Source organism: Ahaetulla prasina, chromosome 6 (assembly GCF_028640845.1).
Source record: "Ahaetulla prasina isolate Xishuangbanna chromosome 6, ASM2864084v1, whole genome shotgun sequence".
Classification (NCBI taxonomy): domain Eukaryota; kingdom Metazoa; phylum Chordata; class Lepidosauria; order Squamata; family Colubridae; genus Ahaetulla; species Ahaetulla prasina.
Window position 1 is genome coordinate 99,098,115 of NC_080544.1, and position 26,388 is coordinate 99,124,502.

At 39.0% G+C, this 26,388-nt stretch overlaps 1 protein-coding gene across 9 annotated transcripts in view; it reads right to left on the bottom strand.

Moving 5' to 3' along the window:
* The window catches only part of TBL1XR1 (TBL1X/Y related 1), a 296,615-nt gene that overhangs the window by 127,971 nt on the left and 142,256 nt on the right, over positions 1-26,388 (bottom strand). For all 9 annotated transcript variants that reach the window (XM_058189221.1, XM_058189228.1, XM_058189222.1 and 6 more), the window contains one exon: positions 14,950-15,014. The gene's annotated coding sequence lies outside the window, so the exon portion shown is untranslated. The remainder of the gene's footprint in view (positions 1-14,949; positions 15,015-26,388) is intronic.

The following is a 26,388-nucleotide window of genomic DNA, read 5'->3' on the forward strand; positions in this document are numbered from 1 at the left end:
TGCACTGTAGTTGTTGTTGTTGTTGTTGTTAGTTGCAAAGTCCTGTCCGACCCATCACGACCCCATGGACAACGTTCCTCCAGGCCTTCCTGTCCTCTACCATCCTCTGGAGTCCATTTAAACAGACACATATAAGTAAAAGAATGAACTAATGTGAGAATTGCAGGAGAAAACAAACCTTTTGAAAGTTTGTTAAAGAGTGAGGGGCAAGAAATCCTGTAACACCTTCAGTGAATGGGAGTCCCTCACCAGTCACTTAAATTTTACTTCAACACTTCTGTTTTCCAGCCTGCTTTTATTGTATAATATTGTATAATAAATTGCTCTTCATCGTTTTTGTTTACATTATGGCTTTATTTTTGTAAGTTTTAGAACCATCCAAGCAGTGTGTAGACGTTAGGCAAGAAAAAGTCGCCTATTGCCAGGAATACATCAATAAATTAAACTTAGATGGGTTTCACAGGGTCCGAATGGCTGGGATGATCTTAGAAATAGCACCACAATTTGGTGAAATGTTTTTCTGACACAACTGCTTACACAAAATTAGGACTGGAAACCGAATGCTGAAACTGTCCTTTTTCATTCATTTCCCATCTTCTCTTTCTATTAATTTTATTTACTATAATGATTTATAGAGCCGTTCATCTCATCAGCTGTGAGTCTGATAAGCCTAAGGATTGGCTTGGCTTGTTTCCATTGCTCTCAGTCTTTATCGCTGAAAATTAGATTCAGATGCTTCAAACATAATACCAGAAGGTGACCTTATTTCCTCAAACGTGTTACTTAAGATTCTGCTTAGGAAAATGGTACATGACGCTTTGATAATAATCAGTCACTAATCAATTGCTAGGAGCTGAATGTGAAATTAGCATCTAATTCAGTGGGTCAACGGTGTAACATTTCATGAGGCCCCTCCTTTTTCCCACTGATCCTGTCTCCTTGGTTCAACACATGCCAGTTATAACAACTCCCGGAACCCTGTTTGGGAAATCTATCATCTTCCGCTATACATCTAATCTTTTGTGACATTTTTCTTCCAATAGTCAATTGTTGCTGCCTCTCACGCAGCCTCATCCATTTTTCATCCTAAAGCTTGACTTGTCATTAGCCAGAAGAATTCCTGGCTTCCATATCCACTATGAAGGCTTGCATGCAAGGCAGATTTGCAACTTTTGCAATCAAGGTGGAATCCCCGCATTCTCAAAGACAATTTCCTATGTGAAAAAATAACTTCCAGTTCAGTGGATTATTTCTCTGCTTAGGCTATCCGTAAACAGTAGTTTAGCATGATGTGCTGTTCCATTCAATTGCTCAGTTGAATTACTTGAACTTCTGATGAACTGCACTAAAAGGAGGAGGGAAATTAACGAATGCCTCATTTGATCTTGTGACTATTCAAGCTTATATTCTCATTCGTTTTTAATCTTCTCTATCTGCTCTTCTCTTTAATTTATATGTTATGTATCTGATACTTTATTTATTTATTTATTTATTTATTTGTCACAACATCATACAAAAAGATTATATAGTATATACACATATAAACATATATAGGAAGAAGAAAAGAAAAACAATAGGACAGGAACGGTAGGCACGTTTGTGCGCTTATGCACGCCCCTTATGGTCCTCTTAGGAATGGGGTGAGGTCAATAGTAGAAAGTTTTTGGTTAAAGCTGTTAGGATTATGGGAAGAGACCACAGAGTCAGGTAAAGTATTCCAAGCACTGATGATTCTGTTGCAGAAGTCGTATTTTCTGCAATCTAGATTAAAGCGGTTTACATTAAGTTTAAATCTATTGGTTGCCCTTGTATTACTTCTGTGAATGTTTCCTTTGTTGTTTGCCATGAACAAGAATAACTCAGAAAGTTTTTTAGTTACCTCCTATATAATTTTCTTTTTAAAAAAAATCAAATCACTGAAACAGTGTTTAAAATTTTTCCCACCCTACACCCCCACATCTGCACAATCAGTAAACACACAGCTGCTTTCAATGTTCACAAAAACCCGGAAAGGAATATTAGAAAATCAGAACACATGATACTTATAATAAACATCCTAGGAAGACAACTTCCTTAATTCAGATTTCTTAGACGCTATAAAAAAAACACCCAAGTGCATTTGCACTGTCCATCTGCTTCTTTAGTTAAGCTGTTTTATAAATCCAAATGCTCCAATTCAACTGACCGGTTTCTCATGCTATCATCCATGCAACTTTAATAAACCCATCAGTGTGCTTTGAATTCTCCGTACTCTGGCGATTCTTGTGGGTTTTTTGGCCCTTACACACTTTGGTTCCTTCAAACTGCTGGGCTATAAAAGTATTTCAACCAAGGCTTTTGAGATTTGTACCTAGTGGGAAAAACTGGCTCCGACCTTACTATTATGAAATATGTTTCTGCATAATGCCATTTTTCTACCTCCCAAAATTCAATCAAATATTTAGCTAATCGGAAACATTTCTGCAAGGAAAAACATGGATTCATTCTTTTTTTTTTATTTCTGAACTTTTTTTTTCCATTGGAACCATCCTTCCTTCACTTTTACTCCTTCCAGTAAAAGGAAGGAGTCTTGTTTTGCTCAATAGAATATATAGCAGAGCAAATGGATGCAGCATCAACATGTGAACCCAAATACGGAAAGTTGCCTTAAGCAGAACTGGAACATTAGTTAACTACAAAAATGGAAGGGTGCTTTGATTCCCAAAATGGACTGCAAACGTTGATAGAGTTAGCAGAGATGGCAAAATTGACTGCTTTGACTAAAGAAAAGAACACAATTAACTTTGTTTCTACTTGGAAACCACTTTTGAACTTTGTGCTTGAGGTGGGGGGGGGGGAAGAAGCTTCAGTTTTGGGTTTTACTGCTTAGATAGGTTTGTTTTCATAGAAACGGTTAGTATGTATTATTATTCTTTTAGTCCACCTTCATGTACACTTAGTGGCAATGGAACCCCAAGAGCTCTGAAAAAAGGGATTTCCAAAATCTTTCCAAGAACTGAATGCTGAGTCTGTTAAACGGTAAAGCCCATGCTTTATTTATTTTTAGTTAAAGGAAATGCTACCAGGGAAAATGAACTACTGTGATCTTCCTGGAGAGCGAGCACAACAAGAAGCAAAAAATGCTTACGTCCAACACTACAAAATAGTAACAGACTGTTCATGATTTTGTCTTTGAGTGCAACAAAGCTAGCTAGGAAAAAATTGACCTCTTACGCAATGCAGTATTGAACATGTCTTTGCAGGCCTATCCTCACTCAAACACTTGTATATTAAATTAGGGGTCAAACAGTGTGAGTCCCTAAAGCCATTTCTGTCCTCATCCAAACTTGTTCCAAAGACTGCCAATGAGTAGGGGAGGGAAGTCTTTACTAATTAAGCAAGAAACCGAAGCCCTAAGCTCTCGCTGCCCTAGGAATCAATATACTTCCGGGCAAGTATTCAATTAGGATTAGTCAGATCAAGATCTGAACTCACTGGAAGAGCATAAGCCTTGTATTCAGGTTCAAGACCTAGAATCACCACTCGAAATGAACTCGGAGATCAGAAGGAACTCAACGCTAAGCCGCAAAAAAAAAAAAAAAAAATCAACAGCCCAGCTCCATATGAAGCATCTTTGCATAGTAAAAGTGATTTAGTGGAAATGCAAGAACTGTGTTCTCAAATCTTTTATATTCTCTTCACTTTCACTTCATGCAAATACTCCCTTCCCTTTGCCATCGCCACTGCTAGTGGATAAGATAAAGATGTAAGCACATTCTTATTTTAAAATCTGAGGATAATGTCTTATGGGAATATCCCCAGGTATCTCTGAATATATTAAGCAAAGGCTGGCAGCTATCACAGTATCACTGTGGCAAAGAAGCAAAAGAGGACCTTTTCCCCCCATATCCTCCCTGTGGTAGGTAGTCCCCCCTTCTCTCTGCCTCCTCATTTTCCAAAGCTTCCTATTGCCAAAAGGAAAGAGAGAAATCATTAAAGATAAGAGTACGTCATACCTCTGTTTCTCTTGCTGGTCTCAAACCTGTCATTTGTTAGCTATGACAACTCATTATTTAGTAACTCTTCCTTTTCATAACAATACACAAAAATAGTAAGAGATGACTCACACCCTAGTCATCACTTCTTTACCCTCCTACCATCGGGAATGAGCTATAGAAGCATAGCCAGCCACACAAGCAGGCTGAAGAACAGTTTTTATCCGTGGGCTGTCAGACTCCTGAATGTGAAGAAATAACATCATAACTATGTAGTACAATGGACTTGCAGGGCTGGCGCAACGTGTAACATGGTCACACTGGTGCAACAAGACTGGGTGTTTGTTAATATGATTTATTGGGTTAGGGATTTTCTGCCTTCACTGTGAGTTGTACTGTGTTGGTAGGGTGCACTGAGGGAGCTCCAGAAATCTCATTGTACATATGTTGTACAGTGACAACAAAGGTGGTTGTTGTTGTTACACAAAAATAGTATTAGTAATCAACATCCTAATATGCCATGAAAACTATATTCCATTATAGCAAACTACAAACTACCACCTGGTAGGGGAGCCAACTCACTCTAAGTCCCAAAGGGCTAGGGCCATTGCTGCCACTCCTTTAGCCACTCAACTTCAGGTGTTCTTCTCCTTTCAAAACACCATTATCTCTTGATATCTTCATGGCCAGCTATGCCAACATTCCACCAGTTCACCTGAATTTTCAAAGCTGGACATCTTGTGAGTGTGAATTAGTTGAGAACATAGTGGAAGGTCAAGATAATGAGGACGGCTGTATCAAGCAGTGGCCTGCATTAGGCAAGAGGTGGGTATGTTGAGTTGGGGGTGATGGTGGCAACCTCACCACAGCTGGGAAGGCAGCAGAAAGGCTGGTAGGGCAGGGCAGTAAAAGGTGGAGAGCAAATAGGGATGGAAGTGAACCAAGGACTCTTTTGTCCTTTTGCATTGTTCCTTCTGCTCTTCTTTTGAAGGTTGTTCTTCTATGTCAAAAGCATAAGCAGGAAACACCATCACTGAAGCAATCTCTAGAGGTGCTCAGGGTGGTTATTTTCATCCCCTAACCCTAAAAACCTTGTTTTAATTGTTGTTGTTGTTAGTTGTGAAGTCGTCACGATCCCATAGACAACGTTTCTCCAGGCCTTCCTGTCCTCTACTATCCTCTGGGGTCCATTTAAGCTCACGCCTATTGTTTCAGTGACTCCATCCAGCCTCCACATCCTCTGCCGTCCCCTTCTTCTTTTGCCCTCAATCTTTCCCAGCATTAGGATCTTCTCCAGTGAGTCCTTCCTTCTCCATTAGGTGGCCAAAGTGTTTGAGTTTCATCTTCAGGATCTGGCCTTCTAAAGAGCAGTCAAGGTTGATCTTCTGTAGGACTGACCGGTTGAATCGCCTTGCGGTACAAGGGACTCGCAAGAGTCTTCTCCAGCACCAGAGTTCAAAGGCCTCAATTCTTTGGTGCTCAGCCTTTCTTATGGTCCAACTTTCACAGCTAGACATTGCAACTGGGAAAACCATACCCTTGATTATATGCACTTTTGTTGGCAGGGAGATGTCTCTGCTCTTCTCTGCTTTTTAGTATGCTAGCAACTTAATTAGACGTCTAGTTTAATAGATGGTCAAGAATAAGGGGATTCTTTCTACCAACTAACCCATTAAAATAAGATGTTACTGTTCTTACATTTCATTTATATAATTATCCATCTATGAGACCCAAAGTAGTGAATGATTAAGGTACTGGACTAGGAATGGGGAGAGTCAATTCTGGTCTTCGCTCAGATACAGAAAGTACCTGGATGATTTTGAGACAGTCATCTTCTCAGTCTTGAACTAGGGTCCCCAAAAGCTTATTGTGAATGCTCAGACACACAAAGTATATCTTTTAGTCATATCCGTCTTATCTGATATTCATCGCTTAATTGCATTTATCCATTCAACCATCTTCTGTATGCTATTGTAAGAAACATATCATAATTAACTGCCAGTAAAACAGAGTAAAATACCAGTCAATTTAGCAGTAATGAAATTAGTTGCCTTCCTATAACATTTCCACAGTGCATGTCTCCACTAAAAACTTCCATTTCATTTGTGCTTGACATATTTGGTTTCAAAATGTAGGGAAAAGTTTGGATCTTTAACTTCCAAATTGGAAATCTGTTTCTCTGCTACAAAATCTATGCTCACACCTTAGTTTAAAAACCAGAAGTACTTTTTCTTTTTTTAAAAAAATTGGGCATCAAACTTCTTTCTACATGTTTTCAAAATATAACAATACTCTTGAGTGTGAATTCTAAATTAAGACATGTTTATAATTTGCTGATGATAACTGGGGCTCTGCTAGTTCATTAATATATATGGGGCAATGAATCATATTTTTCTGATCTGTATTTCAGTCCTGCTATGAAAGCAAGGCTTGTATGAGTCTCCATCGCAGGGGTGTTTATTTTGAAAGAAACAGGGTAGAATGCAACACTAGAGGGAATATGTAGAACCACTGGAAAGCGAAATCTCTCAGCTATTTTCCCTTGGTCTCCAAGGAGAAAGTAAGACTCCAAACTAAAGATATGCCATGAGCTCATCTCTCTCTTTCTGGTTTCCCCACACTCAGAAAAGGCAGCAAATTTAGTGACAGAGGAGGGGAGGGGAGGGGAGGGGAGGGGAGGAGAGGAGAGGAGAGGAGAGGAGAGGAGAGGAGAGGAGAGGAGAGGAGAGGAGAGGAGAGGAGACGGTTGAATTCTTTATTGGCCAAGTGTGATTGGACACACAAGGAATTTGTCTTTGGTGCATATGCTCTCGGTGTACGTAAGGAGAATAAAATACATTCATCAAGAATAAAATGATACAACACTTAATGATAGTCAGGGTTACTAATAAGCTATCGAATCGTACTAGCAAACAAATAAAACAATATAAATTGAAAGATACAAACGACATGGTTATAGTCGTAAGTGGGAAGAGATAGATACTAAAAAGGAAGAGAATAATAATAATAGTAATAGTAATATAGTCTCAAGGCTATGACATGGCTTCACAGATTTTTCTATTTTCTAGAATTTAGCAAAGAAATCTTTGGCTCTCGTGTAAGCCATTTTATCTACTATGGCTTCTTTCCTGGCCTTGATGTGAAGTCATATTATCTATTTCCTACCTACCCACCCACCCTTATTCATTTATTTTTAAAAGAGCACAAGAAATACCAGGACATAACTTTTTTTCTCTAGTAATGGAGGGAAGGGAAAGAATTCTCTGCAGATTACATGCTTTCAGAGTTTATGCTGATATGACTTGTTTTCACAGACAGACATTTCCTGCTTTGGCCATATCTGGAAACTTGGGTTTCACAGTGCATAACCTTGTACTGTACCACTACAAGAACAAAAGAAGAAGGTTTTGCTATGATCAAAGCCATAGTTGGCTAATGAGACAAGCGGATTGTAATAATTCTTATGTTCTCATCCTGAACTGAATATTTTTCGCATTTGTCTTCAGCAGTTTCCACATATCAGATTCGATGGGGTGAAATCACTAAATGTGAAACTGAAGAAAGTCTGGGGGATTTTGCGGGGATTCCCAAACAGGTCAGAAAGACACATCACACTAGTTGAATAGTACAGCTACCATAAATTTTGCAAAAGAGATGAGAGATGAGATTAAGCTTTTGACGTCTGTGTAAAGAAAGTCTCTAAATCCGTTCGTTATAAAGTCATCTCTGTATTCATTGACAGTTTTCCTTTACCTGGATTCTGCTTGGGAAATTAAGGGGGAGCCTCAGACGAGGATTTTATGGTTGTAATTTTCTGCATTACCATTCTGTCATTTTAAAATAAGACCCCAGAGGAGACACTGAGGTCTTTGCATTTTCACCCGAACAACCATTTCCTCTTTCACTTAAAATAAAAGGGCAAATGTCAGATCACACTGCACACTGATCCCCAAATCTGGATCAACAAAATACAATTGTTATAGTCATGTGGCATGCTATGGATAGCCATTTGTCTGAAATGGTGTAGGGTTTCCTGCCTCGGCAGGGGGTTGGACTAGAAGACCTCCAAGGTCCCTTCCAACTCTGTTATTATGTTATGTAATGTTATGCTCAAACAAATGAAAGACACGATTGCTTAATTGTGTTGGTCTGTTTATACTGCATAATAAACAATTACTGGACTCTCACCGCACACTCAATTATAAATTAATCCAATGCAATGTTAATTTGGTTTTACTGTATTTTAGAAACTCCAAAATTGCAACCTTTATCGAAACATTACACTTAAACCTTCAGACTGAACAGAGTATTCAAGGCTGTCCATTATCTTCATACCAAGCAATCCTTTGCAGTTCATTAGCAATACTGAGAATCTCCTTGAAAGAAAAAAAATATTCTGATTTCTTTTTTTTTCATTACCCTTTGAGAGCAAAGCAGACCCTTGTTCTTTCCTACCTAGAAAATGTAGTATAGATGGGTGTATCATTGTAAGTCAAAGAAGGTATCTTTATGACGGCTTTTGACCAGCCTTCAGGGTATCCCTGCTATATCCCAGTAATTTGAAAAACAGAGACACATGAATTGGTATCTTTCTGGATTCTTTGTACTCCCAACAACTCCACCGTTGAACAAAACAAAAATGAATAGACAAATATTGTCTATTCCAAAAATAGGCTATGCACCCAAGAGCCCAGTAATTACAGGACCATTAAACTCACTGGATAACATTTAATTGTTTTCCAAATGTCAGCCTAACCTATCCTGCAGAATGTGAATAAAATTTGTGCGGGGGGGGGGGAGTCCTATATGTTACTAACCTCCTTCCAAGAGTGATAAAGTAACCATGTCAAATGCTATATATGCCAACAATTGCTGCCTAATGAAAGTCATCAAGAAAGCAACCAAAGCTGGGTAAAAGACCAAGATCTTTCATAAACTCAGTCCGAACAAAACATCATGTATCATATCATACAATATGATATATAAATCTGCTCATTTGTGTCTCGCCTGTTCTTGCAAAATCTAGCCATGCCAAGAAGATGGCAAACCCAGAACATTTTCCAACATCCTTCCTTCTGATAATAAGCACACAATCATCTCTCAATCAATTTGCTGGCTTCCTTTATTTCAAAACAAACATGGATTTGCTAATGCATTCTTGATGGCAATACTCATGAGTGTAAAGCAGGGGAAAAAATATTCTTTGGGCAGTCCATTAATGGTATCAAAGGGGGGAAATACATGGAGCAGTAATATGTTTCTGAGAGGCCAAGTAGCTAAGTTAAAAAATATGGCCAGCGTTGGGGTTTTTTTAAGAGTTGAAAAGCCACTTATGAAACGTCTGTTGCCTGTTCTAATACTTACTCAGTAAACAGGAGCATAACTCTGATAATACACACCACATGTAAATATCCACAATTATCTTAAAAAAAACCTCTTCATTCCCTTGAGTAAATGAATCCAACAGCTGAGCAGAAATACAGCAAAATGGAAACTGCATGGAATGTGATACTATTTATAAATCTAGTCCCACAGAAAAGAAATATGGATAAAGGCAAAAACGGACAATATTTAGCTACACATAATTGGATAATTAAGATGATAATTTGGCTTTTTTTTAGAGCACTCTGTGTGGACTAATCACACACAGGTTATTGGCTTGATCGCAATACTTACCCAAACATGAACTGTGTTAGCACCTTTGTTATGAATCGGGATTCAAACATTTTTAAAAATCCTTTTAATTATTCGTATTTCCAATCTCTGAACTAAGGTATCACACATTAACAGCTTCAAAACAAACCAGGACACAAAATTGTTTAGGTTATCATCATATAACGTTCCCAATCAAGACAACCCACAACATTCAAATTACACATTTATGTTTCAGGATTTTCAAATGTTATTTTTGTAGTGACTATTTTTTAGGAAGTTGTCGGAATGGATGATTAAAAGTAAAAGATTTCCTAGGATGAAGCATATAAATGATACTCGCTCCGCCCAACTACCATAATTTGAGCTCAAGGAAGTTCTTAATGTCTCCTTTTCAAAATGACATGGCATAATTCAGTTCCATAAAATGCAATGAACTTGCATACAGTCAATTTTTAAGAGTAGACAGTGAGATATTCCAACAATTCAAAGCCCTTCACATTTGCTTTCACTCCTTCTCTAATTTTTGCTACAGTACATCACTGTGGTTATTGGAGAGCCTCTGTCAACTTAAGAATACAACTATTTAAGTCAGTATTTACAGGTAGTCTTTCAACTTACGACCAGTTGCTGAGCAACTGTTCAAAATGATGATGGATATCCCCAGAGCTACAGTACTTACGACCCTGTACCAAAGTTTCAACAAACCCATCACCACGCCCTTGCTGTCATGGGCTCACATTCTGGGTGTTTTGCAACCAGCTTGCATTTACTGCCATTTTTGCAGCAACCTGCAATAAGAGGGCTGTGAAATTATGATCGGCATTTGCTTCCAGGTTCACTTAACGACTACAACGTTCACTTAATGACGGCAACAAAACAGGTTGTAAAATTGGGTACGATCACTTGGGTGCAATCCCTTAACCGTTACAATAACTTTCAACCATAATTCTGGGCTCATTTATGGTCATACGTCAAGGATTATCTGCATCTGCAAAGCTGTCAGCAGCTCTATGGTGTTTTCTTTAAAAAGAGTTCTAAAAATGGAAGATGAGATTCTTGTGACACTACATGATTGATCCAGCATTATATTTCATGCATGTTTCATCTGTGACTGTATTTTGAGCTACTCAGTCATAAAATGCACTCCACTTTATTTATTTTTCTACTCCACTCCTTACAAAAGTGGCTTTTCTAAAGGTTCTCATTCCACAAAGAATGTTGTAAGAAACAATTAAAGATCCATTTTTACTTTGTGAGTGACTAGTCTGCAACTCTACAAATGCTTATTTGGCAGGGTGCAAATTGGAACAAAATACAGTACGACAACAGATTCTTCCGAATATTTTAAAATTTAATGGAGCTGATCATACTTTATGATGCAGTGAGTCATTTTTTTTAATAAGCAATAATGTGAAAAGGTCCTGAACTCTTGACTAAAGTATGAAGTTATATATACTTTATTCTTGCAGATGGGAAAAGCAATTTGAGAAATTTAAAAAGTTTTAAGTAAAGCAGGTGTTTTTATTTTTTTCATTTTACTGGATGTGTATTTTAACACCCCGTTTTAGCCAAAGGCATGTGCAGAAGAGAATCATATTATAACCATCTGTCTGAGATGGTGTAGGGTTTCCTGCTTGGGCAGGGGTTGGACTAGAAGGCCTCCAAGGTCCCTTCCAACTCTGTTGTTGTTGTTGTTGTTGTTGTTGTTTGTTGTTGTTATATTTATGAACTGCCTTTAAGGTGGAGCATGAGTTGAGGAAGGAGCTTGGGTTCATTATTGCTGTTGTTTAGCAATAGCAATAGCATTTAGACTTATATACCGTTTCACAGCCCGCTCTAAGAGTCAGCATCTTGCCCCCAACAATCTGCGTCCTCATTTTACCCACCTCGGAAGGATGGAAGGCTGAGTCAATCTTGAGCCTGGTGAGTTTTGAACTGCCAAATTCCAGACAGCCGGCAGTCAGCAGAAGTAGCCTGCAGTACTGCACTCTAACCACTGTGCCCCTGTGGCTCATGTTTAAATCTTACAAAAACATTTTTAAACAAAATTTCAAAGGCAAAGCATTATTATTTAGATTTTTCTCCCATTTGTTTATTCTGTTTTATAACTGAAAACAGAGTGAACAAAGTACACTGGTTTAGATACAGGTTTAGATACTTGACTTACAACAACGGTTTAGTGACAGTTTAAAGTTACGACGACAATGAAAAAAGTGACTTGTGGCCGTTTTTCACACTTATGACCTTCACAACATCCCCATGGTCACATGATCAAAATTTGGGTGCCTGGCGACTGACCTGTATTTATGACAGCTACACTGTCCCGGGGTCATGCGATCACTATTTGTACCTTTCCAGCCAGCTTCTGACAAATTCAAAGTGGGAAGCTAAATTTGCTTAATGACTGCTTGATTCATTTAATAACTGCAGTGGTTCGTTTAACAACGGTTGCAATAAAGATTATAAAATGGAGGGAAACTCACTTAAGCAACTGCTTTGCTTAGCAATGGAAATTTTGGGTTCAATTGTGATCTTAAATTGAGGACTACTTGCATCTGCGAATACTACGATTAATCCACCATTGATCCATCTATTCAGATGAGGAAACGAACTATTTCTCTTTGGGTGCAACTATGGCAGAAAGGCAGTGAAGGTTCTGAGGGCTAGGATGATGACTTTCACATTACTTTTTATAATATAGGCAGTCCTCCCACCACCTATACTCATAAAGCATAGTTCCAAACACTAAGAGAAACTATCTTTCTATTTTCTACAAGAGATAAACCAGCATCTCCTAAATGAGCAAGTTAAGCCTTCGCTCCTGAATTTTTCCAGGCAACAGAGTCACTGCTGAGAATCCAAGAAAGATGCAGAGATACATCTCAAAGTAGCAAAAGATTGGAAAAACAAAGGGAAAAGGAAAGGTGTAGATTAGTACAACCTTTAAAACTGAATTGCTTTAGAAAGATCCAACTCATGTTCCATTTTGCAAAGGTCTGACTGGTATATAACGGAGGTGGCGCAGCGGTTAGTGTGCAGTACAACAGGCTACTTCAGCTGACTGCTAGCTGCAGTTCAGCAGTTCAAATCTAACTGGTTCAAGGTTAACTCAGTCTTCCATCCTTCCGAGGTGGGTAATATGAGGACACAGATTATTGGGGCCAATATGCTGACTCTGTAAACTGCTTGAGAGAGCTGTAAAGCACTAGGAAGCGGTATGTAAGTCTAAATGCTATTGCTATAACAATTTGGAATTAAACAAAATACAGGATTACTATGGCACTATTTACATTACAGATATCTCTTGACTTACGACTGCAACTGGAACCGGAATTGCAGTCATTAATTCATGACCATTGTAAAATCAAGGTACCTATGGGACCAGACCCAATTTTACAACTGGTGTTATGATATTGTTAAACAAATCAGGTGGTCATAAATATGAACCCGTTGTCCCTAAATAGTGGGTTTTTTGCTATAAGTCAGCAAGAAAAAAAAAAGTGCCATAAACCAGGGAAGGCAGGGACGTGGTGGCTCAGTGGCTAAGATGCTGAGCTTGTTCATCGAAAGGTCAGCAGTTCAGCAGTTCAAATCCCTAGTGCCGTGTAATGGGGTGAGCTCCTGTTACTTGTCCCAGCTTCTGCCAACCTAGCAGTTCGAAAGCACATAAAAAATACAAGCAGAAAAATAGGGACCACCTTTGGTGGGAAGGTAACAGCGTTCCGTGTGCCTTTGGCATTGAGTCATGCCGGCCACATGACCACGAAGACGTCTTCAGACAGCGTTGGCTCTTTGGCTTTGAAACGGAGATGAGCCAGGGAAAATCACATGACTATGGGATGCTGTAACCAGTCATAAATGAGAGCGGGTTGCCAAGTGTCCCATGTGCAGTCATGTGACAAGAGGGATAGAATGGGGACTCACACAATATGTTACAACTGCCAGAAGTGCTTTTATGGATCATAGAACACCTTTTCCAAGGTTGATGTAAGTTGAGGAGTACTCATATAAAACTTTTGGCCATTCGCATTGTCTGGCATTGGAAAATCATGCCCAGCTATGTACTCTAAAACCAGGAAATAGTATTGAAGCACTTGCTAATCAGCCAACTGCAGAATTCCATGCCAGATCATATTAAACCAAGTCCCCATTAAATCCAAGCATAGTACCAATGGAAAAATCAGAATACTGTTGCTGATCTAGGGAAGGCATACTGTTACACAGCACTGCTTGTTTCCAGAATGTATTTTTATTTCTCCACTCAACTCTGATTGAGGCCAATGTGACTTGTTTGTTAGCCTCCAGCAATAACACTACCTAACCAATCCTTGTATCTTTCTGTTTATTGTGCTATGAAGATACGCAACAATGACAATGTATTGCAGGCAGAGAACATGTGAGGCTACAAGGAGAGGAATCTTCCAAAGCTTAAACCAAAGCAAAACATTCTCTACTTTTGTAAGAAAACATCAAAGGCCACTGTCCAGAAAAGTTCTTTTAAAAGGACTTGAACACTCACTTTCTTTTACACCCTCAAATAGCTAAAGCATAAGGACGGAGCACAACAGTGTGAAAATAGGCTACACCCTGTTCTTTAAAAAGTGAGATCATTGTTTAGCATTTTCATGTGAAAGATCACATTTAAATTTTACTCTGTATTATTTATACTGAAATTAATTCTCTTCCCACAGGCACACAAATAAATCTCCTCTCCTTATCACAGTGCCTTGCTTCTGGGCGTATTTTAAGAACAATGAGATTTAAAATACCATAGTCAGACATCCTTTACTAGACTAGGAAAAAAAGTAACGATTGTTAGCAGGGGTTGGGCATTAAAAGAAAGGAGTAAGCAAGAAGAGACAGCAGCAATGTAAGTTGTGGAGGAGCTTTTGAGAAAGAACATATGAATAGCTGGATAAAGACAGAAGTACTTAAGTAGTGTATAAATATTACAATATATTTAATTCTACTTTTTAAAAAAACATTCACAATAAAAACATTCCATTTTATCCCCTATTCTAATTTCCAATTCCACCAGCAATACTAGAGAAAAAGAGGATGAATGGATGGATGGAGATGGACGGACAGATGGAGTATATGATAGATAGATATGATAGATAGTAGATGGATGGATGGATGGATGGATGGATGATGGATCAATTAAATTAATCATAACCCTAACCAATGTAAACAAGAGTTCTGGTTACTTTTTCAGTGCCATCATGACTTTGAACAGGGCAGTTATTAAGTGAGGACTATCTATAAAGCCAATTTTATTTAAAACCACTTCAAACACAAAAACACATTTTAGGCAACTTACCATTGGTCGTGCATTGAAAGGTAGAAGGTTTCCTCTTAGGAGCCTCCTATCACAGGAAGATGGTACTGAAATACAAAGAGTAAAGGCAAGGTTTAATTTGGGACATAATGAGGAGACCAATTGCTCAGACAGATTTTAAAGAGTAAGGCTGACATTTTTAACTTTCGAATTTTAAAGGAAGAAAATGCTAGTGTCAGTTTTCGAATGAAAACAGAAGGAACTGCTGATTTACAAAGTTTTGTTTGGAACAGGCTTATTTCCATATTAAAATAGCCTATAGAGATGGTGATGACAGCACAGGGGTCAAGTCTATTAAAGATTGTTGTCGAAATACATTAGCCATTTTACCTTACCAAACCAAGGTTTTAAAGAATATGGCTTAGTTCATTTTGTAATAGCCAAACAAAGCTAGATAAAGTTGTAAGAATCTCCAATGCATACTTATAGGGAATCATGCTCACAAAGCAATAATTACATTAATCCCACTGGTGCAGGAAATGGGATGTGGGAAAGGGGAGAGGGGAATTATATTTTTAATAGCATCTAAATCTGTGTGCAGGCAATGCTTAGAGAAAGGCTAACTTGACAGCTATCATCTTAAAGTCCATGTTCGAATTAACAAAAAATCCTTTTTATGTATAGCTATCTTTTTTATGATGGAAGAATCTGATTGAAGTTGCAGACTGAATCCAAAGAGCACTAAGACACACACACACACAGAGGGAGGGAGGGAGGGAGGGGGAGGATACCAACACCACCAATAAAATTTAGAACCGAAGACACTGTTTGAGGAAAACAAAGCAGAAAATCTATTGCATAGCAGCCTCGCTCTCAAAAATGACATTGTGTTTCTTTTGTTTCTTCCATTTATAAGTTGTGTCTGTTCAAAGAGGAAAACAGAACTCTGCTGCAAAATCACACAGACTGACTACAAGCAACAGCATGACAAAGTAGCAACAATGGTGCAATGGAATATATGCAAGAAATAGCACTTGTCTGCAAGCGAGGACTGGTGGGGCCACAAAATAGGCAAGACATAGAAAATGGCTCTGGGACTTTAGAATTCAAACAGACAGGCACCTGCCAAATAACACCCCAAGTTAAAAAGTCTGGATAGTGGAGAGGAAAAAAATGGAGGAAATCACAAACTACAAAAACCTGCAAAAGGAAGTAAAACGATTGTTGCAAAAGAAAGCAAAGATGGCAGCACACTAGTAATAGGTGACTTACGTACAATCCCAAAACATCTGGAGTACCACTTGGATACTATATTAGCATTGACAAAATCACCACAAATCGATTTCAAAAGGCAACTTTATTTGGGAGAGTTTATATCCTATGATGAAACCTTTAATAATATAAAACAACATCTGTCTAACAGGTACTTTTGAGGAAATGGATAGGTGGGTAAAAATGCAAAACCAGCCTAAACTGCTGACTGTGTAAACTAATCATAATATCCTAGGTCTAACACCACATCGTCAATGCCATTAAGACAGGAAGTAGAAAACTATCTCACAGGGGCAATTGTGGTCACAGATATGTCTCAAAGGGCCCATAAGATGACATAACAACTAACAGGATAGAAAGACAAAACTTAACTGAATAGTCTGGCAGATAACTGAAGCAAAGGTGTTATAGATGATAAACTTTGAATTATCTTATCCAATGAATTGTTAGAGAACACTGCTACCTTCAGAAAAATGCAGCCCCCTGAAAGATTCCATGGCTTCAGAAGGCAAAATATATATTTATATGTAATGTAATGCAGTATAGGTAATATTACATGTTATATGATGTTGCCACATTATGTTATATGATGTATATTACATGTTGTGATGTAAGGATTCATTGAAGAGCCTAATGCTGGGAAAGATTGAAGGCAAAAGTAGGGGACGGCAGAGAACCAGGGGGCTGGATGGAGTCACTGAAGCAGTAGGCGTGAGCTTAAATGGACTTCAGAGGATGGTAGAGGACAGGAAGGCCTGGAGGAATGTTGTCCATGGGATCGCGATGGGTCGGACACGACTTCACAACTAACAACAACAACATGTTGTGATATATGTTATGTAATATGTGATTGTGAGATGTTCTGACACTGTTCTGAGTAATAAGGAATGTGCTGAAAGAAAAAAATATTTATATATTTACTCTATGAAATAAATACTTAACAGTAAAAACTATTCTCCAACATTGGACAACCATGTTTTCAAGAGATCCAGAAGTATGTCAGTGCCTTAATATACAAGACAACATACTCTCATATCTATTTATCATAACTTTTTTAAAAAACTAAAATAATTAGAAGGAATCATAAGCAATTTTCTATTAAATAATAAATCCAACTCAATTTCTCATTAAGCTCAACTGTAGAAAAAAAATCCACTTAAAACGTAAACAAATTGACTTCAAAATATTTCTGAACATCAGCTGTAAAAGTATGTTTCCTGTTTATTTTTCATGTTCTATTTTGTGTGTGTGTGTGTATTCCCATACCCTTAGTCTTCAAGGTCTGGTGGTTAATCCGACTCCCTGGGGTTTTTATTGAGGGAGGGGGTGATATCTGAGGAGGTGAGGATCAGATCAAAGTTGAATGCGACAAAACCCTCTATGGAGCTGAGCTCAAGTCCTTTTAATGCAATTGCGTTATTTTCTTAGCAGTATTGTGAAAGTGTCTTCACCAGGATGTTTTGTGGTTTTTTTGACAGTCCAGTTCACCCTAGAAATCCTACAATATCTAGGTCAGGGGTCTGCAAACTTGGCTCTTTTAAGATTTGTGGACTTTAACTCCCAGAGTTCCTCAGCCAGTTTTGCTGGCTGAGGACTTCTGGAAGTTGAAGTCCACAAGTCTTAAAAGAGCCAAGTTTGCAGACCCCTGATCTAGGTGATTCCCCATCACTTACCTGCTTAGCTTTCAAAGTCAGATATAAGTCTTACCCAATGAGAATAATTAGCAGAATTATGTAACAACACATAAATTAGATAATTGGAAGGAAACATGATACAGATAAGTTTTCACTTAACAACGGTAGTTGGGACAGCAGTTCTGTTATAAGCAATACAGCTATTAAGTGAAATATCACATGATCATGCTGACTTATGACATCAGTTCTACTGCAATTGTTAAGCAAATCAACCACGTTCATCAAATATGACTTCACATGATCATGGCTTACAGAGGAATTATTGAGTCTGTCATCTGCACCTCTATAACTGTCTGGTTTGGTTCTGCGACCCAACAATGCAGACACAGACTTCAGAGGATAATTAGAACGGCAGAAAAAACAATGGCTACCAACCTGCCTTCCATTGAGGACCTGTATACTGCACAAGACAAAACGAGGGCTGTGACAATATTTACAGACCCCTCACATCCTGGACATAAACTGTTTCAACTCCTACCCTCAAAACGACGCTATAGAGCACTGCACATCAGAACAACTAGACACAAGAACAGTTTTTTCCCGAACCCCATCACTCTGCTAAACAAATAATTCCCTCAACACTGTCAAACTATTTACTAAATTTGCACTACTAATAATCTTCTCATTATTCCTATCACCCATCTCCTCCCACTTATGACTGTATGACTATAACTTTGTTGCTTGTATCCTTATGATTTATATTGATATTGTTTCCCGATTGTATATTTGTACCCTATGACTATCATTAAGTGTTGTACCTTATGATTCTTGATGAACGTATCTTTTCTTTTATGTACACTGAGAGCATATGCACCAAGACAAATTCCTTATGTGTCCAATCACACTTGGCCAATAAAAAATTCTATTCTATTCTATTCTATTCTATTCTATTCTTATTTCCGGCTACCTCATTGACTTTGCTAGTCAGAAACTGGATATGAAGGTTGCAAATGGCACTCATATGACCATGGGATGCTACAGCTGTCCTACATGCGCACCGGTGTCGAAGCACCCAAATTGCACTCTCACAACCGCAGAGAATCTGAGACAGCCACAAGATTGAGGACTGATTGCCGATCTTTTTCAGCACCATCGCAAGAGGCAGTTGTTAAGCTACAAGCTACCTGAAAAGGAATCAAATTTACACCTGCAGAATCCATGCCTCATCTTCATACACTTTCTTCTTTAGCTTGACCTTGCAAATTTCCCTTTCAGCCGAGGGAAGGGAAAACCACTGAATTGATTTCTTGTAACAGTAGGAAAGGAAAGCATAGAGAGAGAAATGACTACAGTATTAGCATTGCAGATAGCGGCCAATTCAGCATTCATACAGAATTATCTTATCTGACAAGTGTTACTGACTTAATATAAAATATCATGATCCTTTGTGCTAAGTGTATGCTAATTTATTTATTTATGCCAATTTACTCATTCAATTATTGAGGCAACCTAAGTAGTTGTGTTCAGCTTTCGTTGGAGAATACCCAGATGCTCATTACCTTGAGGTTTTTTTTTAAAAAAAGAGCAAAAAACAAACAAACAAAGTTTCAATATGAATAGACAATAAGAACTGCCATCAGCCGAAGCTGCAAAGCCACAGAAAAAAAATAATCGGGAGGCCACGCAGCAAAAAAAATAAGAGCCAGAATAGCTTTGTCTGGATAAATACCGCAAATTCTTCTCACAGGAACCAATTTTATACAATAAAACAGGACCACAAAGCTGTTTATCTAAACAGGACAGCAGGACATGAAATGACATTGTTGTCTGATCTCTTACAGGTAGTCCTTGAGTTACAACTATTCATTTAGCGGCTCTTCGAAGTTACCACACTGAAAAAAGTGATTTACAGCCACTTCTTACACTTACAATCGTTGCAGTGTAACCATAGACACATGATCAAAATTCAGGCCCTTGGTAATTGGCATGCATTTACAATGGTTGTAGCATCCAAAGGTCATGTGTTTGTGATTTGTGATCTTCCCAGCTAGCTTCCAACAGGCAAAGTCAATGGGGAAAGCTGTATTGACTTAATGACTGTGTGATTCACTTAACAACCACAGCCATAGCAAAAAAAAAAGCATAAAATTTGACATGGCACACTTAACAACCTCATTATTTAGCAACAGAAAGTCTGGTTCCAATCGTAGTCGTAAGTTGAGGACCACCTGTACATCCTTGAGCTATACACTATACATATTATATATATATCACTTCATGCAATATCTATTAAGAGCCATGGTGGCACAGTGGTTATAATGCAGTATTGCAGACTCGCTCTGTTCACTGCCAGGAGTTCAATCTTGACCGGCTAAAGGTTGTCTCAGCCTTCCACCTTTCTGAGGTTGGTAAAATGAGGACCAAAATTGTTGGAGGCTGTATACTGACTCTGTAAACTGTTTAGATTGTGCTGTAAAGCAAGGGTCCCCAACCTATGGCCCACTGCCCACTACTGGGCTGTGATCTTTTGGTCACTGGGCCACGTGAGTGGCTGTCCAGTCCATGCTAGTTTAACCGTGAGTTGCACAGGCGCTAGTGTCACTGAAGCACCTTCCCCCCCTTTCCCTCCGTGCCGCCAACACAGAAAAGTTGGGGAACTCTGCTATAAAGCACTATGAAATATATACTACAAAGTGGCATATAAGTCTAAGTGCTACAGTATTACTATAGTTATTAAGCATAAAACCAGACTCTGAAACCAAGAGGGCAATATAATGTTCAGAAGTACTATATTGACCCATTTCCCATGGTGTTTTCAACTTCCCCTCCCATTCATCCGACTTACAAACACCATAAATAAATGGAAAGCTGACACTAATACAAGAGGCAAATTGCTTATTCTATCATATTTAACGTTTAATACAAATTGGTGAGATTTTGTCTATTTTAAAGATGATCTAATTAATACCCCCAATATACGAAATACAAGAGTTTATCTAAGCAACCTACACATTTAATTAACTCGATTAAATGGCACTCAATCATCATCAATCATCATGAGCACTCAATCATCATCAGGACTAAAATGGTCCCCGAGTTCTACTCTAAATGACATGCTCAGTATCTCAGAATAATTTTGTCCAGCATCCGGAAAAAAATGTCTACCTTGTCCAATAGCATTATTAAGCGCACAGTCTTTTTGCCACAAAGTACAAGTGTGATGTATATGATATTGATATGGCCTGAACAATGACTTTGCTAGAATTCACACTGAAGTCTTTTCTTCTCTTCCAAACTGGGAGATGGCAAGACCAGTATTAGAGGAGTACTTTAAACTCTGTTCTGGACAAATGACACAACTCTCGGAAGAATTGTGACTTTGGGGCACTTCCAAATTCCCAGTTAACTTCTAGATAGGCAAGTGCAGGTTGTGGTGGTGGTGGTGTGTGGGTGTGGTTGTTTGTACAGCATTTTCTATGTACGATGTGTAATTCTACGTTCTATGTGTAATCTGATAGTGAACAAGACAGCCTTGAAGCAGTATCTCATGCCCTCATTACTACCCACTTGGACACAAGATGTTCGATACGGAGCTGGCTTTAAAGATTATCCAGAATCCAGAACCAATCCAGAACATAGCCTGGATTGTACACATATATTGTGTATTGAATACTGGTATATTGTAAATGAGTATATTGTAGCAATAGCACTTACTTATATACTGCTTCACAGTGCTTTACAGCCCTAGCTATGCACTTTACAGAGTCAACATATTGCCCCCAACAATCTGAGTCCTTATTTTATCAATCTCTGAAGGATGGAACCCTGAGTCAACCTTGAGTCGGTGAGAATCGAACAGCTGAACTGTAGGCAGTCGGCCGTTAGCAGAAGTAGCCTGCAGTACTACATTCTAACCACCATGTCACCTGTGCTTCAGATCCTGCACTGACACTATTAGCTTCCTGGTACAATCCAGAAGTTTTTGCTAGTTTTCTTCTTTAGACTAAAGATAATTTAACACTAAGGTACATTCATCAATGCCTTCCCATCACAATATTGACCCACCTGTTCAAAAGTCTCCATACAATTTATTGTGATATCCTCTCCATTTCTATGTCTCTGGGAGAGATTTTTTAACTGTGTTTTTTCTGCGATGACCCACAGGAAACTGGGGCTCCTACAGGAACTTTCAGAGATGGGCTGATGCTAATAGGCTGACTGATTATTAGGTGAGCCTTTATTTATTTTTAATTCTTGTATTTCTACTGTTTTGCCATAGATTTTACTATATTTAAATAAACATAGTATCACTCTATTAAACAAGTCCAATAATAATGAAATGAATTAGAAAGTAAATATGTTTCTAATACAGAACCCAATAAGTCAGATCAGAGTTATTGGGTTAGAGATATCAATAATTCTAAGCATATAGTGCCTAAGAGAAAACCGAGAAAACATTCATGGTCTTCCTAAATTAAATACTTGTTAAGATGTGTGTGTGTGTCTGTCTGTTTTTAGAAAGCTTGTGTTTTAAGGCAATGTGACATAAATTTGCAAGATTTGGGGCATTTTTAATTCACAAAATATGTTTGTCATCTCACAAACACAGTAGATTATTAGCAGTGCATTTGTTTCTTGCAAGATTTGCAAAACACCAAGAGAAGAAATATAAGTCGATGGACGGCAATAATCATGTGCTTTTGTACCTAACTTATATTATGGCAGGTGATAATTTTTAAACTAATATAAGGAACAATTTTGTCAATACAGCAATACGTTTAACATGCTATCATCCATGAGCGATATGAAATTTATCCATGAATCATAACAGAAAAAAACAACAACCTTGAAGCTACCATGTTTCGCCGAAAATAAGACCCTGTCATATATTTTTTTGAACCCTGAAATAAGTGCTTGGCCTTATTGAAATGCACTCAAAAGCCCGATTGGGCTTATTATCAGGGGATGTCTTATTTTTTGGGGGGAAAGGTAAGGAAGCAGATGTTTAAGCTTACAACTTCTCCCTATGTTCAAGGATGAGCCCATCAGAAGTCTTGATATTTTGCAAGACAGATGCAAAAAAAAATGCAACTTAGAATCATTTACATAAAGGCAGACATTCTAATTCCTTCTTTGCTGTATACAAGCCACTCATCCCATTCAACATTCATTCTATTAAATTAGAGCCAAAGATTTTTCCCTTTTCTGCTGTTTCTCAAAAGCTCTTTATGGAGACCTTGGACAGTCAGACAGGTTGCACTGTAACTAGCCAATCTACAGGGACCCAAGACATACAAAACAAAACAGTAAATCTTAACAGCAGCAGAAACCTGAGAAAATACCCAGTTCTGACATTCCCCTTTTCGGTCTTTTATGCGGGATGTTAATACAGATGAGGTAGTTCAATCATTTAAAGAGTACTACAAAGACCAGCTTCAATGCAATACATGTTAAAGATCTACCTGTACATAAGCACCACATGCAAATTGCATTTGTTTTTAACCATAGTTATTTAACTTAATGTGTGATTGGGTAAAAAAGGTAAAGGTTCCCCTCGCACATATGGGCTAGTCGTTCCCAACTCTAGGGGGCGGTGCTCATCTCCGTTACAAAGCCGAAGAGCCAGCGCTGTCCGAAGACGTCTCCGTGGTCATGTGGCCAGCATGACTAAATGCCGAAGGCCCACAGAACGCTGTTACCTTCCAACCAAAGGCAGTAGCTGGGACAAGTAAAGGAAGCTCACCCCGTTACGTGGGTTTACGTTATGCGTGACTGAGTACATTATGCGAATTCAGGCATACTGTCACAATAATTCCAAGATCCCCAAAGTGATATCCACCCTTGCAAGTCTCACTTGATGGCCTTTAGATGACCCATCCCACAAATAGTTAGAAACAAAGTGTAAACAAGGGACAATCTTCCATAATAATCTTTTTCCTAAAAATGTGCTTGGATTCCATAAGGACCTCATTATGTATTAGAGAATCTAGTACAGCAGCATCAAGAGACTAAAGAGTCTCTTGATGCGGGTGAAGGAGGAGAATGCAAAAGTTGGCTTGAAACTCAACATTAAGAAAACTAAAATCATAGCATCCGTCCCTTTCAATTCCTGGCAGATAGATGGTGAAGAAATGGAGGTAGTGACAGATTTTATTTTCCTGGGCTCCAAGATTACCGCAGATGGGGACTGCAGCCAAGAAATTAAAAGATGCTTGCTCCTGGGGAGGAAAGCTATGGCAAATCTAGACAGCGTACTAAAAAGCAGAGACATCACCCTGCCAACAAAAGTGCTTATAGTCAAAGCTATGGTTTTCCCAGTTGCAATGTATGGCTGTGAAAGTTGGACCATAAGAAAGGCTGAGCGCCAAAGAACTGAGGCCTTTTAACTCTGGTGCTGGAGAAGACTCCTGAGAGTCCCTTGGACTGCAAGGCGAACAAACAAGTCAGTTCTAGAGGAGATCAACCCTGACTGCTCTGTAGAAGGCCAGATCCTGAAGATGAAACTAAAATACTTCGGCCACCTAATGAGAAGGAAGGAATCACTGGAGAAGAGCCTAATGCTGGGAAAGATTGAGGGCAAAAGAAGAACGGGACGTCAGAGAACGAGGTGGCTGGTTGGAGTCACTGAAGCAGTAGGCATGAGTTTAAATGGACTCCAGAGGATGGTAGAGGACAGGAAGGCCTGGAGGAATGTTGTCCATGGGGTCGCGATGGGTCGGACACAACTTCGCAACTAACAACAACAACACAGCAACATGGATATGCTCCAGGTCACGTCAGTCACTTAGCTTTTCAGTCATTGTGTCCAACCTGTGAAACTTTCTCCCACTAGAGGTTAAGATGGTTCCAACTTGCTGGTCATTGTTCAGTGGCCAGATCTGCAGAAAACACCCCTCCCCCGTGTGTGAAGGGACATCCCTCCTGGCTATGCTAGCAACTGTTGATCTCACTCCTGTGCATTATAATTTTTCAATGTTATTGGAATTGTTTTTAATTTATTAATTCATTAGGGGTGTCAAACTCAATTTCATTGAGGGCCGCATCAGTGCTGTGGTTGACCTGGTGGGGGGGTGGCTGGGCATGGCCAACTGGATAGACCAGGCCAAAGTATGTCGGCCTGATCTTTCCTCTTTGCACTAGGTAGACCAGGACAGTCCCATGGGCTGGATCCAACCACATCATGGGCCAGATCCGGCCCATGGGCCTTGACTTTGACACCTCTGTCCTAGATGCTGGAGAAGATAGTTATTGAATACATTTGCCTTCTATAATGACACTCACTGTGTTGTTTTGTGAACGACTAAGTTCAGCAAACAATGCTTTTCTTTAAACTAACATGACTAGTTCTTAAAATGTTCAGAAAATGGAACAAAAACATTGGGAAAGTGTCACCGTAATACTGAAGGTTCTTGCTTTTAAGGGAAATTTAAGCAGAATATAGTTAAAGGTATACCGTATTTTTTAGAATATAAGACGCTCCAGAGTATAAGATGCATATTAGTTTTTGGGGAGAAAAACAAGAAAAAAAAATCTGCCTCTGTCTACCAGCATACATTGGTATTCATCTGGCTAGCATCCTTGCAGCAAACAGCAAACAGCCTGGTCAGCTTCAGCACATTATCGCAGCCTGATTCAGCATGAGCAGCTGATTGGTGGTTAGATCGGCCTCCTGGAATACCCCCAATCAGCTGTTCCAGGCTGCAGGGATCGCCACAGCCCATTACCGCCTCTGCACATTGTGTTTTTTGCCTCGACGAATCACATTTTTGGCCTCTGTATGTCATGTTTTTGGCCTCCGCATGTTCCGTTTTAGACCCGTTCCAGGCTGCCAGGATAGCCACAGCACATTGCCGCTGATCACCGCCTCCGCATGTTGCATTTTCGGCCTTTGCGCATGGCTTTTTCAACCTCCTCACCCCATTTTTGGCGTCCGCGCATTGCATTTTTGGCTGGTTCCAGACCTGAAACCAGTTAAAAATGCAACACGCAGAGGCCAAAAACAGGGTGTTCGGAGGCTAAAAATGGAACGCATGGAGGCAGCGATCAGCAGCAATGTGCTGTGGCGATCCCCGCAGCCTGGAACGGGTCTAAAATGGAGCATGCGGAGGCTGAAAATGCGACACACACAGGCTGAAAACGACCAAAGGGTGGGAGCAAGCGGATGGGCGGGGCTTCAGCAACATTCGGTGTATAAGACGCACAGACATTTCCACTCACTTTTTGGGGGAGAAGTGCGTCTTATACTCCAAAAAGTACAGTATTTTGAAAAGAGCTCAAAAAGCTTCAAAATTTCCTAGAGTCTAGCAGAGGAAGCCATTCTGGCTACATATAAAGCATAGAGATCTGTAAATTTAAAAATATATTTTTCAAGAGATAGAATGGAAGACAAGTCACTAAGCAAGAGAACTGGTATCTAGTCCAGAAGTGTAAAGATGGGATCAAAAAAATAAATCTCAAAACTATTTGAGACTTAGGAAGGTTGCCAAGCAGAATAAAGAATTGCTTCTTCGGATTTTTTCAATGAACTGGGCTATATTGGATTATTCAATGTTAATTCTTAGAAAAGATACCTTAC